The sequence below is a fragment of the Podarcis liolepis genome (assembly GCF_965112155.1).
Source record: "Podarcis liolepis genome assembly, chromosome: 13".
Taxonomy (NCBI): Eukaryota; Metazoa; Chordata; class Lepidosauria; order Squamata; family Lacertidae; genus Podarcis; species Podarcis liolepis.
The window spans coordinates 52222285-52236218 of record NC_139573.1 but is presented as its reverse complement, the minus strand read 5'-3'; the positions used below and the strand labels follow the sequence as shown (position 1 = coordinate 52236218).

General features: G+C 46.7%; 1 long non-coding RNA gene across 1 annotated transcript in view; it reads left to right on the top strand.

Annotated features, from left to right (window-relative positions):
* The first annotated feature begins 3911 nt into the window (after positions 1–3911).
* The window catches only part of LOC310692424, a 67725-nt gene continuing 57702 nt past the window's right edge, over positions 3912–13934 (top strand). The window contains exon 1 of the long non-coding RNA XR_014518800.1: positions 3912–4147. This is a non-coding gene — a long non-coding RNA (uncharacterized lncRNA). The remainder of the gene's footprint in view (positions 4148–13934) is intronic.

Below are 13934 nucleotides of genomic sequence, written 5' to 3'. Positions count from 1 at the left end.
CAAATGGCCCCAGCCAATCAGCCAAATGGTAAAATTCCTTCCAGGCCCCTGCCCCAAAGCAGACGACCCCATGACAGGCATAGCAAGGTCAGCGCAAACAAACCCTAAATGAAGGGAGGGTGATCCGATGTGCACAGCGAAAAGAAGAAGCTCAACGCTGCGCACAGGGACCTACTATATAGCACCCCCATCAATCAAATAAAATTCCAACAATCAATTTTCCCCAGCAACATTGGAGGTGCCCAATCAAATCCGTGGCCAACCAAACTAACCCGCCCAGCAACAGGGAACGTCATGGTTGCTCCCACCGCAACACGTGCTCTCCATGTAGGAGAACCCGCTTTGCAGAATGTCTGTTCCGCAAAGAACTGTAGCAAGTGCAGAAGGTGCTTAAACAGCTGAAGTTGGGGGGGGGGATAGAGGTTGGAGTCTTTGTTTCTTTTAATGACAGACTCATCTCTGGGACTCTTGGTCTCCCTCAGAAGCTGCCAGCATATTGAGGAAGCAACTGGCTTATCCGAGTCTCTCTCTGGGATCATAGCATAGTTCTTGGACTATGCTATGAAGAACCTAAAGAAAGCTGGACTGCGTTGCTAGTTGCTTAAGAGCTGTGTGTTGATTTCTGCATTGCCTGGCATTGGACTAGACCAGGGTCTGCAACCTTTAAGACAAAAAGAGCCACTTGGACCCGTTTCCGAAGGGGGGGAAAAAACTGGGAGCCGCAAAACTCATCATTATAAAAATACATTTTTTGTCACTTTTTTATTATTTCTTTGTTTGACCCCTCAGAATTACTCCTCCTCATAGAAATAAACGTTAAATTAACAAGTTACCTTTTTTGTGTGTGTGTGTGTTCTTCACTCCCCTTCAAAACAGTGACCAGCGTACATGCCCCCTTTCAATGCAGTGACCAGTGTACATGCCCCTTACAATGTAGCGGGTGGGCGGGAAGGTGACGTCGGGATGGTGCATGACCAGCGCACGCACCGCCCCCATGCGACGTCACAGCCAGTACAGCGCCTGCCACAGTGGGGAGTGTCGGGGCGCACAATGCGCCTCCTCCCCTCGCTAGTATCCGTCCCTAAAGGTGTAAAAGAGCCACATGCGGCTCCGGAGCCGCGGGTTGCAGACCCCTGGACTAGACTCTACAATTCTATGATTCCATGATTTCAATTTACAACAGGCTTTTTGTAATAAGCTAAAGTCAGTTTGCAGGAAATCTATGGAACTCTGTCTTGTGGTGGAGAGCATATCGATTCATACTCGGCACAAGGCCCAGAACACATAACAATCTTATACATCACTTCTCAACACCTCCAATGGGCACCACAACTGTGAACTCCAAGAGATGATGGAGATGATGGTTGTTGTTGTTGTTGTTGTTGTTGTTGTTGTTGTGAGGCCTCCGTGCACATCCATATTGAGTGAAATACACATAAGTGTGACCCTGTTGATCAATCACAATTTCTTTCAGAAAACTGAATTCTGGAAAGTGTTGCACTTTGGACAATGACAAAAAGCAGCACAAACATCACCATCCCAACAACAACAACAAACAAACAAACACAACTAATTTTTTTTCATATTTGTTAAAGGGATTTAACTAGATAGCGGTTTCTCGGGGAAGAGGTCATGAAAAAGATCACAATGGAAAGCTTATCACAAGTATTGATTTATTGTGCGGCTGCACAACACCCCCCAAAACACACACACACACACACACACACACACACACCTCGGTGTTAGGAATCATTAGGAAAGGGGATCAAACAAACAAGAATCACGATTTGACTTTATAAGCTGCAACTACTTGGGAGAATGAATAGATCTCTCTCCACACACACACACACACACACACACACACACACACACACTTATTAATTGGGGTCACTCAACAATATTGATTGGGAATAGTTCCAAGACAGATGAAAGGAGGTATTTATTCTCATAACACATAATTAACTAGAAAAATTAATTGCCACAGGATGTACAGTGGTGCCTCGCAAGACGAAATTAATCCGTTCCACGAGTCTCTTTGTCTTGCGGTTTTTTCGTCTTGCGAAGCACAGCTATTAGCGGCTTAGCGGCTATTAGCGGTTTAGCGGCTTAGCGGCTATTAACGGCTTAGCGGCTTTAAGAAAAAGGAAACAAACTTGCAAGAACTCGCAAGACGTTTCGTCTTGCGAAGCAAGCCCATAGGGAAATTTGTCTTGCGGAACGACTCAAAAAACGGAAAACTCTTTCGTCTTGCGTGTTTTTCGTCTTGCGAGGCATTCGTCTTGTGAGGTACCACTGTAATCATGACCACTGCCTAAGGGTGCAAATGCATGATCACATTAGACAATGTTGATCAATACTTACTATGCACAGCAGCAGTTGTGTAATTACTTTGGCATACACAAAATATGGTGTTAAATGTGTAAATTGATTTGGACATAAAGTGGGTTAGTCAGGCGTATGCAAGTCAGTCACGTTGTGAGTTATGTCTGAGGTTACCACACATTGAAATTTAACTCTAGGGAGAAATTTGACTAAAATTTTGGGAAGTATCACTATTCAACATACAACCCACACTGTTGTTCTAGCCTCCCAGGAGAAAAAGCAGTCTGTTATTCTTAACTTGAAGCACACTCTTTCCTCTAAAGCTAATGTGGCCAAGCTATCAGACTTTTCTAATGAATATGAAGTTGAATTTGCATTAGACAATGTAGTGGGGGTTGAAGAGGCTGATCCTATTGGATACTGATGAAGGAGACAGAGCAGAGCAGCCATGTTCCAGTAAGATGTCCCCGACTCCCCATGCTTTGAACAATGAGGTTTCCGAACAAAATCTTTAAGGATATGTTCAATTTTTGCAACATTTCGGGGAGCATTTCATTACCTGCTCCATCATACCACACATAATTATACCGTATTTTTCGCTCTATAACACGCACCCGACCATAACACGCACGTAGTTTTTAGAGGAGGAAAATCCGTAGGCATGCCACCCGTAGGCATTCCCTCCATAACACGCACAGACATTTCCCCTTACTTTTTAGGAGGAAAAAAGTGAGTGCAAAAAATACGGTAATTTATAATGTCAACTTGCAAACAAAAGCCCCTTTATGCAGAAGTTGGTGCTAAAAGGGATTAGATAATTTCATGGACAACAGGTTTGTTACTGGCTATAGCCATAATAGCTAAACTTCCTGGATAAGAGGCATTTTATCTCAGCCTTGTTTCCAAGACCTAACAGTTACTACAAAAAAGAGACAGTAAAAAGCAGGCTGCTACAAAGTTCTGCAGGCCACAAGTGTGCTCTGGCAACCGAGAAAGAGAAAGCTTTGTTTCCCCTTTGCCAATCTGCCATGTTTCCACAGCACCATGGAAATGTCCACAGTGCAATCTCTTCAGAAAAGCATGATAAAATGTAAATTATTGAGCACTGGAGCGCAATCCCAGCAGATACAGTACTATCAGTTGGTCAAGAGAAGTGTGACCTTTGGTTTAGCTCACCTGTATGGCATACTTTGATTCTGCCTTTCTTTGTGACAAGATATCTCAGTTGAACATGGAGATAGCAATGTGAAAATTGGCATTTACATTCAGGATGCAATTCTGTGTTTCATGTTTAAAGACACCAACTCTTGCATCCATTTTCATGGCAGCCACACAAGATGCAAGTACACTGCATTGCAGTATTACCCTACTGGTGGAGAGATATAATAATAATAATAATAATAATAATAATAATTTATTATTTATACCCCGCCCATCTGGCTGGGCCTCCCCAGCCACTCTGGGCGGCTTCCATAAAAACCAAAAATACAATAAAATATCACACATTAAAAACTTCCCTGAACAGGGCTGCCTTAAGATGTCTCCTGAATGTCAGGTAGTTGTTTATCGCCTTGACATCTGCTGGAAGGGTGTTCCACAGGGCGGGCGCCACTACCGAGAAGGCCCTCTGCCTGGTTCCCTGTAGCTTTGCTTCTCGCAATGAGGGAACCGCCAGAAGGCCCTCGGCGCTGGACCTCAGCGTCCGGGCAGAATGATGGGGGTGGAGACGCTCCTTCAGGTATACTGGACCGAGGCCGTTTAGGGCTTTAAAGGTCAGCACCAACACTTTGAATTGTGCTCGGAAACGTACTGGGAGCCAATGCAGGTCTTTCAAGACCGGTGTTATATGGTCTCGGCGGCCGCTCCCAGTCACCAGTCTAGCTGCCGCATTCTGGATTAGTTGTAGTTTCCGAGTCACCTTCAAAGGTAGCCCCACGTAGAGTGCATTGCAGTAGTCCAAGCGGGAGATAACCAGAGCATGCACCACTCTGGCGAGACAGTCCGCAGGCAGATAGGGTCTCAGCCTACGTACCAGATGGAGCTGGTAAACAGCTGCCCTGGACACAGATTTGACCTGTGCCTCCATGGACAGCTGTGAGTCCAAAATGACTCCCAGGCTGCGCACCTGGTCCTTCAGGGGCACAGTTACCCCATTCAGGACCAGGGAATCCTCCACACCTGCCCGCCTTCTGTCCCCCAAAAACAGTACTTCTGTCTTGTCAGGATTCAACCTCAATCTGTTAGCCGCCATCCATCCTCCAACCGCCTCCAGACACTCACACAGGACCTTCACCGCCTTCACTGGTTCTGATTTAAAAGAGAGGTAGAGCTGGGTATCATCCACATACTGATGAACACCCAGCCCAAACCTCCTGATGATCTCTCCCAGCGGCCGCATGTAGATGTTGAAAAGCATGGGGGAGAGGACAGAACCCTGAGGCACCCCACAAGTGAGAGCCCAGGGGTCTGAACACTCATCCCCCACCACCACTTTCTGAACACGGCCCAGGAGGAAGGAGCGGAACCACTGTATAACAGTGCCCCCAGCTCCCAGCCCCTCAAGACGGTCCAGAAGGATGCTATGGTCGATGGTATCGAACGCCGCTGAGAGATCCAGCAGAACTAGGAAACAGCTCTCACCTTTGTCCCTAGCCCGCCGGAGATCATCAACCAGTGCGACCAAGGCAGTTTCAGTCCCATGATGAGGCCTGAATCCCGACTGGAAGGGATCCAAATGGTCCGCTTCTTCCAGGCATGCCTGGAGTTGTTCGGCAACTGCTCGCTCAATCACCTTGCCCAGGAATGGAAGATTTGAGACTGGGCGATAGTTGGCCATCGTGGCCGCATCTAAAGATGGTTTTTTAAGAAGCGGTTTAATAACCGCCTCTTTCAGCGGGTCTGGGAAGGCTCCCTCACGGAGGGAAGCATTCACCACCCCACGAAGCCCATTGCCCAGTCCTTCCCGGCTTGCTTTTATTAGCCAGGATGGGCAAGGATCCAGGAGACAGGTGGTTGGTTTCACTCGTCCAAGCAGCCTGTCCACATCCTCGGAGGTAACAGATTGGAATTGATCCCACTCAACTTGACCAGACAGAACTCTTGCACTCTCCCGCCCCGGCCCTGCTCCCACGGTGGAGTCTACTTCTTCCCGAATCTGAGCGATTTTATCTGCAAAAAACTTTGCAAAATATAAAATACAGTATAATGTGACATATAGCCCCTTGTGATTTACTAGGTTAGATTTGCCCCAGGACTGCAGGAGTGAGTAGCCCTGTTTTATATACCTACACACACACACACACACACACACACACACACACACACACACACAGGACTTAAGGATCATCCAATAAAAACCAGGTAGATTTATTATTATGGGTTAGTGACAAGAAAAATCCAGAGAGATTATATAACAGCAGGGAACAAGACAGCTCAATATCTAGGTAATACAAATCAATTGGATGATCAATAGGTGTTCCTGTCCACTAGGGCTTTGAAGCCTCTGCTGTCATGCTTTCTGCCATAATTAGCACTCAATGAACTTGAAATGTTTAATGACTGTGAAATTGCATTTCTACAGAGACAATGCACATCTGGAATGACAGCATGCAATTCAGACGCCTGCAGAGTCTCATGCTGGCAAGCGCACACAAACTTCAAATAGAGTTTTCATAGTCAAAAATTAACTTGCTGCTTTGACATGCTAATACCTTGGACTAGGCTGCGCTTGCACTCCAGACTGACTGGCCTAATAGGAAAACTTCAAAGTGCCCAGAAGGAACTTGAAAGGTATTGTAGCATTTGCTCATATCAGGGGGAAGTCTATACTCATACCAGTAAAGTGGAGCTGGAGACCACCCCTGCCTCACTCATAAGCTTTTTTTCATGTTCTGAGAGAGTAGGGAATACTGCTAGAAGCCCTCCAAGTAACAGCACCTGAGATCAAATGAAAATTTAGTTTGATTACCCTAATGTTTGAACAAGCAGGCTGCCACAGCAACTGTGTTACATCTATATTAGAGAGTCACAGGAGAGATTAATTTTCTCCTACTGATAAAATGCTTAAATTAGAGTTACGGGACACCGGATTAAACGCTTTATTTTCCCGAGACTGTATTTCATTATTTGTCTTGTATCACATTCAAGAGAATTCCCCCCTGTCTGCAGGGACGCACTTAAGCCTTGGAGAAAGATTTATAGTCATATAGAGCAGGAAGGCAACAAAGAGCAAAGAATAATTAAACGGATAACAGCCTTGGTTTGGCTCCTTGGAACACGGCACTATGAATAGTAAAATGCCCCAATCCATAGCTATAGCACAGGATCCAAGAACCAGACCCCCATCTGAACATACCATGCCATGACAGCTTGGCTCCTAGATGAACAATGTACATTTCTCTGAATTTTCATATGGGATCTAAACATTCCCGCCCCCGCCCCCCATTGACTGTAATAAATTACTTATTTGGATTACAGGACAGTTCTGTCCTACAACAAAGATGTCCACTACTAACACTGGAGTTTACATAGACTCATAGGAAGCTGTTTTCTACCTAGTGAGACCATTGGATCACCTAGCCTGCTAATGTCTAGGCTAACTGAAGTGTCTATCCAAGAGTCCATTCTGGCCCTAACTAGAAATAGCAAGGGTTGAACCTGAGACTTAAGTGGGTGTAGCTTGCCCAATATCCATGGCATGGAGAAGGTGGCTAGAGAATAGATTTTCTCTCTCTCTTATAACACCAGAACTCATGGACGTCCAAGAAAGCTGAGCATTGGAAGATTTAGGACAGCAGAGCAACCAACCCCCAGAGCAGGTTGCCAGGAACGAACAAGACAAGGAAAAGTCCTGGAGGTGCTGAAAAGTGCCCTCTGCCTTTGAACTCTTTGCTCTCCTACTTTCAAGGCCCGCCGGGTTCTGGGAGAGGGTGGGGTCTGGAATGCTTTCTAAAAACTCCACTGGTGCTTTCTAAAAACTCCTCCTCCTCCTCTCTGATTATTTCCCAGCTTTCCCCCTCATCTGCCTCTGAGCTGTGACCTCCCTCAACCACTTGTTGTAATTCTGAACTGTCTCCTTCTTCTCTGGAAGGGTCAGGCTGGAGAGGCGGTCTCCACCATTCCTCCTCTGCCCAATTCCTGACACAGATAAAATAAAGTACTTACAGTGGTGCCCCGCAAGACGAATGCCTCGCAAGACGGAAAACCCGCTAGACGAAAGGGTTTCCGTTTTTTTTTTAAATAAAATTTTTATTTGGTTTTCTGCTTTTATAAAAACAAAACATACACAAAGAAAAAAAAAACAAAAGACAAAAACATGTATAAAATCAGCATATCCCCGTTTCATGACCTTGTTCCCTGACTTCCCCCCACCTCCCCTCGTGCATCCCAGTTTCAAGATTATATCAGCAAATTGGTGTTTCTCCTCTTAACAATCTTATTCATCTTATTACCTTTTTTATAATAAAAATTGATTTTCGTAAGTTGGACTTAAACTCTCTTCCATCGATTTTCATTTTATCTTAATTAAGAGTCATCTTAACCAAACCTAAAAATCTTAAGAGTTTTTAAGAGTCTCTTCTTCCCTCCCTCCCATCCCCGGTTTTTGTCCCTTCCCAATAAAAATCCAAATTCGAGATTCTCAGCCTGGGTTCCTCACGTCCGAGGCTTTCAAATCTCTTTCAGTCCCTCTCCGCCTGTCCTGTTGGTAGTCCTTTATGTCAGTCGTCGGGTCTGGGAAAAGTTCTTTCACCATCAAAGTGTATCCTCTTCCCACAAGAAGATTCAAACGTAACTGCTGAAGAATTTCCACAAAGTCTATCTCTTCAAAGTCTAAGTCCAAACGGAGGCCCCAATCATATTTCTTTATTTTACAATCCTGTATTCCGTTTTGTCTTGGGACCTCCTCCTTCTTCTTCTGTGTCTTTCGCAGACTTGTGGTAGATATGTTCCCAGCGTCTCCTTGCTTGTATTCCACAGATGTCAACTTTTGGTTGTTACTTCCCAGGATTACTTCTTCTTTTTCTTGTTGTTTAGTCTCTTCCAGCTCTGTAGTTATTGTTTCCCAATCCGCTGTGGATTCTTTCTCATTGAGGTCCTCAATACAAAGAGCAGAGTTGCCTGTTCCCAAGGTCATAGTCTCAAGTTGTTTATTCATGGCCAAGCTCTGCTCTTGTAAGTTTCCCACCAATTGAAACATCCTTTCGATTTCCACTAGTAACTTTCCTTCCACAGCCATTGTATCCATTGTAGTTTCACAGAATTCCCCCTAGGGGGAATCTGGTTACTTATTTGCCTTTTCACCAACAATCCTTTAACTAATTATTGTTACTTTGTTTCCAACAGTTTTAGCTCAATTATAACTCGTCTTAGTCCGGAGGGATCTTAAATGACAATTTCTCACTTTAAACCGCCTGTTTGGCAGCTTTGACAGCTGTCAAACTCCGCAGCTCTTACACAGGCACAAAGGCAGGACGTTCCCGAGCTCGGGAGGGGGGGTTGTTTAAAACAAAAGAAGGGTTTCCAAAAACTCCACTCTCCAGCCCAAAATTTCCTTTTGTTAAATCTTGGAAGTTAATGTCCTTTTTAACTCACCCCGCCAAGGGTAGGCTCTCCAGCTTAGCTCTTGTGTCGTTGCTTAGATCGTCTGCAAGAGGGGGGGGGTGCGGACTTCCTTTTAGCACACCCCCCGGTCGTCTCCAATTTAAGGTAGATTTTTTAAAGTCCCAATCCGTCTTACTCACGGGTGATTCTTTCAGTCCAAATTTTCAAGGAAGGAAGTCAGCGCTCTCTGGTCATGGCTCGCGGCTTCGCTCTACCAAGGTAGCGATCGACTCTCAGTGCCACGCCACCCCCGTATCCCCTCCGCAGCCTTTAAAAAGGCTCTTTGCGAATCAGGGGGGGCGCTTGAGGCACCCGCCGAGTCTTCAGTCCGCAGGCTTCCGCGCCTGTGGTTTTTAAGGGTCCCCGCGTCGCCGGCGCGGCAAAGACCCATCCTCGGTAGAGCCGATTCCCTCCGGAGCTCGGAGGGAATCCGCCATTTCCAGATCGCGTCAACCCGGAAGTCCGAAAGGGTTTCCGTTTTTGAGCTGCTTCGCAAGATGATTTTCCCTATGGGCTTGCTTTGCAAGACGAAAACGTCTTGCAAGTGTTCCGATTTTTTTCCGCTTTCCCCCCCTTTTTCTAAGCTGCTAAGCCGCTAATAGCCTTTTAGCCGCTAATCTGCTAAGCCTTTAATAGCCGCTAATAGCATTTTAGCCGCTAATCCGCTAAGCCGCTAATAGACGCTAAACCTTTAATAGCCGCTAAACCGCTAATAGCGCTAATCCGCTAAGCCGCTAATAGGGTTGCTTCGCAAAACGAAAAAACCGCTAGACGAAGAGGCTTGTGGAACGGATTAATTTCGTCTTGCGAGGCACCACTGTACTCCCACAGTGCATAGTCAAACCATGGAACTTGCTCCCCCAGATGGCAATGATGTCCACCAACTTTGATTAAACAAAGAGGATTTGAAAAATTCATAGAGGAGAGGGCTGTCAATGGCTACTAGTCAGGATAGCTGAGCTCTACCTCCACAGTTGGGGGCAGCAATGCTTCTGAATGACAGTTGCTGGAAACCACAGGAGGGAGAGTTTTGCTTCTGTGCTCACGTTCTGCTCACTGGTTTCCCACAGGCATCTGGTTGCCCACTCTGGGAACAGGATGATGGACTAGGTGGGTGTGGTGTTTGCCTCCTAGGATGGGTCATAAGGAAAGGGTTAAAATAGAAGAAGAAGAAGAGTTTGGATTTGATATCCCGCCTTTCACTCCCTTTAAGGAGTCTCAAAGTGGCTAACATTCTCCTTTCCCTTCCTCCCCTACAACAAACACTCTGTGGGGTGAGTGGGGCTGAGAGACTTCAGAGAAATGTGACTGGCCCAAGGTCACCCAGCAGCTGCATGTGGAGGAACGGAGACGCGAACCCGGTTCCCCAGACTACGAGACTACCGCTCTTAACCACTACACCACACTGGCTATCTAGGGCATTGCCATAATAAACATAATAGGTGTGATGTGGTTGGCCAGTGAGAATGCAAGGGGGGAATAAAAGTTAGAGTGGGAGGTTTTGAACAGTGGCGTAGCGTGGGGGGTGCAGGGGGGGCCGGCTGCACCGGGCGCAGCATCTGGGGGTTAGGGTTAGGGGTGCAAATCCACGGGTTAGGGGGCACAAATCCACGGGTTAGGGGGCGCAAATTACTTGCCTTGCCCCGGGTGCTGACAACCCACGCTACGCCACTGGTTTTGAAAGTCAGTTGAGTTTGAGGTTTGGGAGTTGAGTTGAGGTTTGGGAGTTAGGAGGTTGAGGTTTGGGAGTTGAAGAAGGAAGGGGGAGGAATAGGCAGTGGGTTGGTCGAGTTGTATTGTGTGTGTGAGAGAGAGGAATTGTTAGGTGGAGTCAGATAGATAGTTGGAATAATCAGTTTGGAGTTGTTAGGAACTAAGAATAAGAAACTGACAAGAGAAATAGTAACTGAAACCATAAGCTTGTTCCTGCATTTAAAAATAAACTTGATTATTTGTTTATGTTAACACTGACTGGACTCCGTGTGTCCCCGTGAGATACGGGGTGGTGGCAGCGGAAAAAGCAATCGCAGTGGTGGCACAGGGTCAATAGGCCATCAAACGTTTGGGGGCCCTGTGTGTGATCGCCACAGTGGGTCATTGGCCTGATCCAGCAGAGCTCTTCTTATAGTCTTCTCCTTCAATACTGTGAAGAGGAGCCAAGTAAGATGGGCAGCCATCTATTGATGAATCTTGGAACATATGGTTGCACACCATGCCAATCTATGAGTGGTGTGAGATTCCAATTCCAGGGGTCAAGTCACATACCCAGGGATCATGTTTCCTTTGGAAATGAGGCACATCAGAGGCTGTGGTGTTTTTATGATACATGGTTTATATTTACTCAAATACACAGGTACCTCAGGTTACATACACTTCAGGTTACAGACTCCGCTAACCCAGAAATAGTACCTCGGGTTAAGAACTTTGCTTCAGGATGAGAACAGAAATCGTGCAGCAGCAGTACGAGGCCCCATTAGCTAAAGTGGTGCTTCAGGTTAAGAACAGTTTCAGGTTAAGAACGGACCTCCGGAACGAATTAAGTACTTAACCCGAGGTACCTCTGTATCCACCTGAGCCTACAGCAGAGGGGCTCCCACACCTGAGTAGGGTTTAGCTTCTGCCATTGCTGCAGCCTCAAGAACAAACAGAAATCGAACAGTGTGGGGCATGAGCAGTGAGGGAGGAAGGGCGGGACGTCCTGCTGCATATGCAAAAGTCACTGCTATTTTTCTAGATAAAGAACTTCTTCCTTGTTGTCTTAGAGTGGCAATGGTGCTCACCTGAGAGGTGCTGGAGCTGAGCTCCGGTGAGCTCCAGCTGGGCGGGGGGGGGGGGGGAGCCCTGGCAGAAGTTATTCTATTCTCACACTTATTTTGTTGAATATCATCCAAAGTCCCCAAGCATATAGCTTTATGCTGCCTTGAAATAAACACCTTGGGTCAGAGCAGAGCCTGCCGCCCGACCTATGTGTGCTCATTCAGCACGTGGACCGAATATCCTTCTGAGATTGGCTTCAGAAGAACACTCTGGTAAAGGAAGTGTTAGTTCAAAACACTGAAGCAAGAGGTTTAAGCATCCCTGATTCCCCCCCCCCCCTCTCTCTTAAGCAGCTATCTAGGGCATTGCCATAATAAACATAAATAGCACTGTATTGTCCTGTAAAATGGTTCAGCCAAACTTAATGTGACCTAGAAACCACACATTCCCCCAATAATCCCAGCAGCCCTAATTAAGCTGGAGAACCCGAGCATTTCCCCCACATAACCTTCAAATAATCTCTTTGAATTCGCTCTTTGCTTCCAAATCTCCTGGGTTCCCCCAGTGTTTAGCTTGTCTCATTTCATACAGCTAATAATGAAACAACTCAATCAAAAAGCGGTGCTAGTTTTTGTGAGCGGGCTGAGTTTTTGCTTTGATTCCAGGAAGCTGGTATTTCAAACAACTCTTTGCCTTGGAAAGGTTGTGTACAGCTCTCCTCATAGGCTCTGGACATCCTTTCTTCTTTGGGACGGACCTCTCCCCCCCCCTTCCCTGCTTTCTGCTTAGGGCTGGGATGCAGGAGCACAGCAGAGCTCCTTCAGAGATTGCTTCGCTTTATTTTGCTCTGCAGTTTCATATGCCCCAACATTTCCCAAGAAGAAATTGGGACACCTCCCCCCATCTCACTGCTGCTGCTTGCAGGCTCACCCATTGTGACGTTAACATATGAGCATGCTGGAGGTGAAATAGTTAAACAGGTTACCCAATCAGAACCCAGGGAGGGTGGAGTCAGAAGGACTATAAAACCAGCTCTGGGAGGGGCAAAGGGGGGGGGGTTCATTGGGAGTTGGGTGGTTGGTTGGAGTGGGAGTGAATTGGGAAAGAGTCTGTGGGTAGGCTGAGTTAGTGTAGAGAAATAAGCTGAGTCAGGAACAGTTAGGAGCTAGGAAGACAAGTAAATATCTGAGAGGTGGTTTAGTGAGTGAGAGCAGGTAGCGGAAGTTATAGGTCTGGATAGGCACCTTATGATTGTAATTGACCAATACCGTTTATGAAACCACACACTTGGTAAACTGCAATAAATAGACAGAAGTTTACGTTCCAATTTAAACCTGACTGGACTCAGTATTGTACCAGGTAGGGCCTGGGTGGTGGCAGTGAGAAATAAAGTGGTGGTACAGGGATCAATAGATGGTGAAACATCCGGGGACCCTGTGTGATCGCTACACCCATCTGCCCACCACCTTACTGGCTTGTGTCTGTGCCCACCACTGCGTGGCACCGCACACCACTGCCCTTGCCAGACACAAACACTCACACGGAGGGCAGGAATCTGTGGTTCTCCTCCTGCATGTGGGGCATGTGGCAGCAGGCCAGCAAGGTGCGGAACCCAAAAACGTGTGTTTTTTGGTCCTGTGCTCTTTTGGTCCTCTCCTTGGCTGAAATCCCGGGACATCCTAGCATGGAATCAGAAGCCAGAGGGGGTTCTGTAATTCCAGGATGTGCCAGTAAAAATTAGACAGTTGGAGGGTCTGCATTTTCCTCTTCAGCACTCCCCTCTTTCTTCTCTTCTCTTCTCTTCTCTTCTCTTCTCTTCCCAACATGGTTTAGGTAGGGGCATGCCAGCAGCTCCCGGCTTGTTGCCCAGCGTGGGAATTGCACAGTTTCGCTGGAATATGGTGCAAACCAATGTCTTGCCATGCAATCCATTCCTAGCCAAGACTGGCCCAAGACATTTTGCTGCCTGGGGGGAACGGCAACCTGATGTGCTTCCCTCATTCCATGTACACAGAAGCCAACTTGGAAGATCTGCACCCTGCCTTACTGGCCCTTTTCCATCTGGACTGGGAGAGTGGAGTGCTGACTGACTCCAGCTACAAAAGCTGAGGCTGTTGAACAGATTCTTGGGCTGGAGTATTTTTTGCGGGGGGTTGAGAGAGCTGCTGCTGATATTGATATTATTGTTGTATCTTTAGTTTTAGATCATGGGTAGGTAAACTAAGGCCTGGGGCCCAGATCTAGCCCAATCGCCT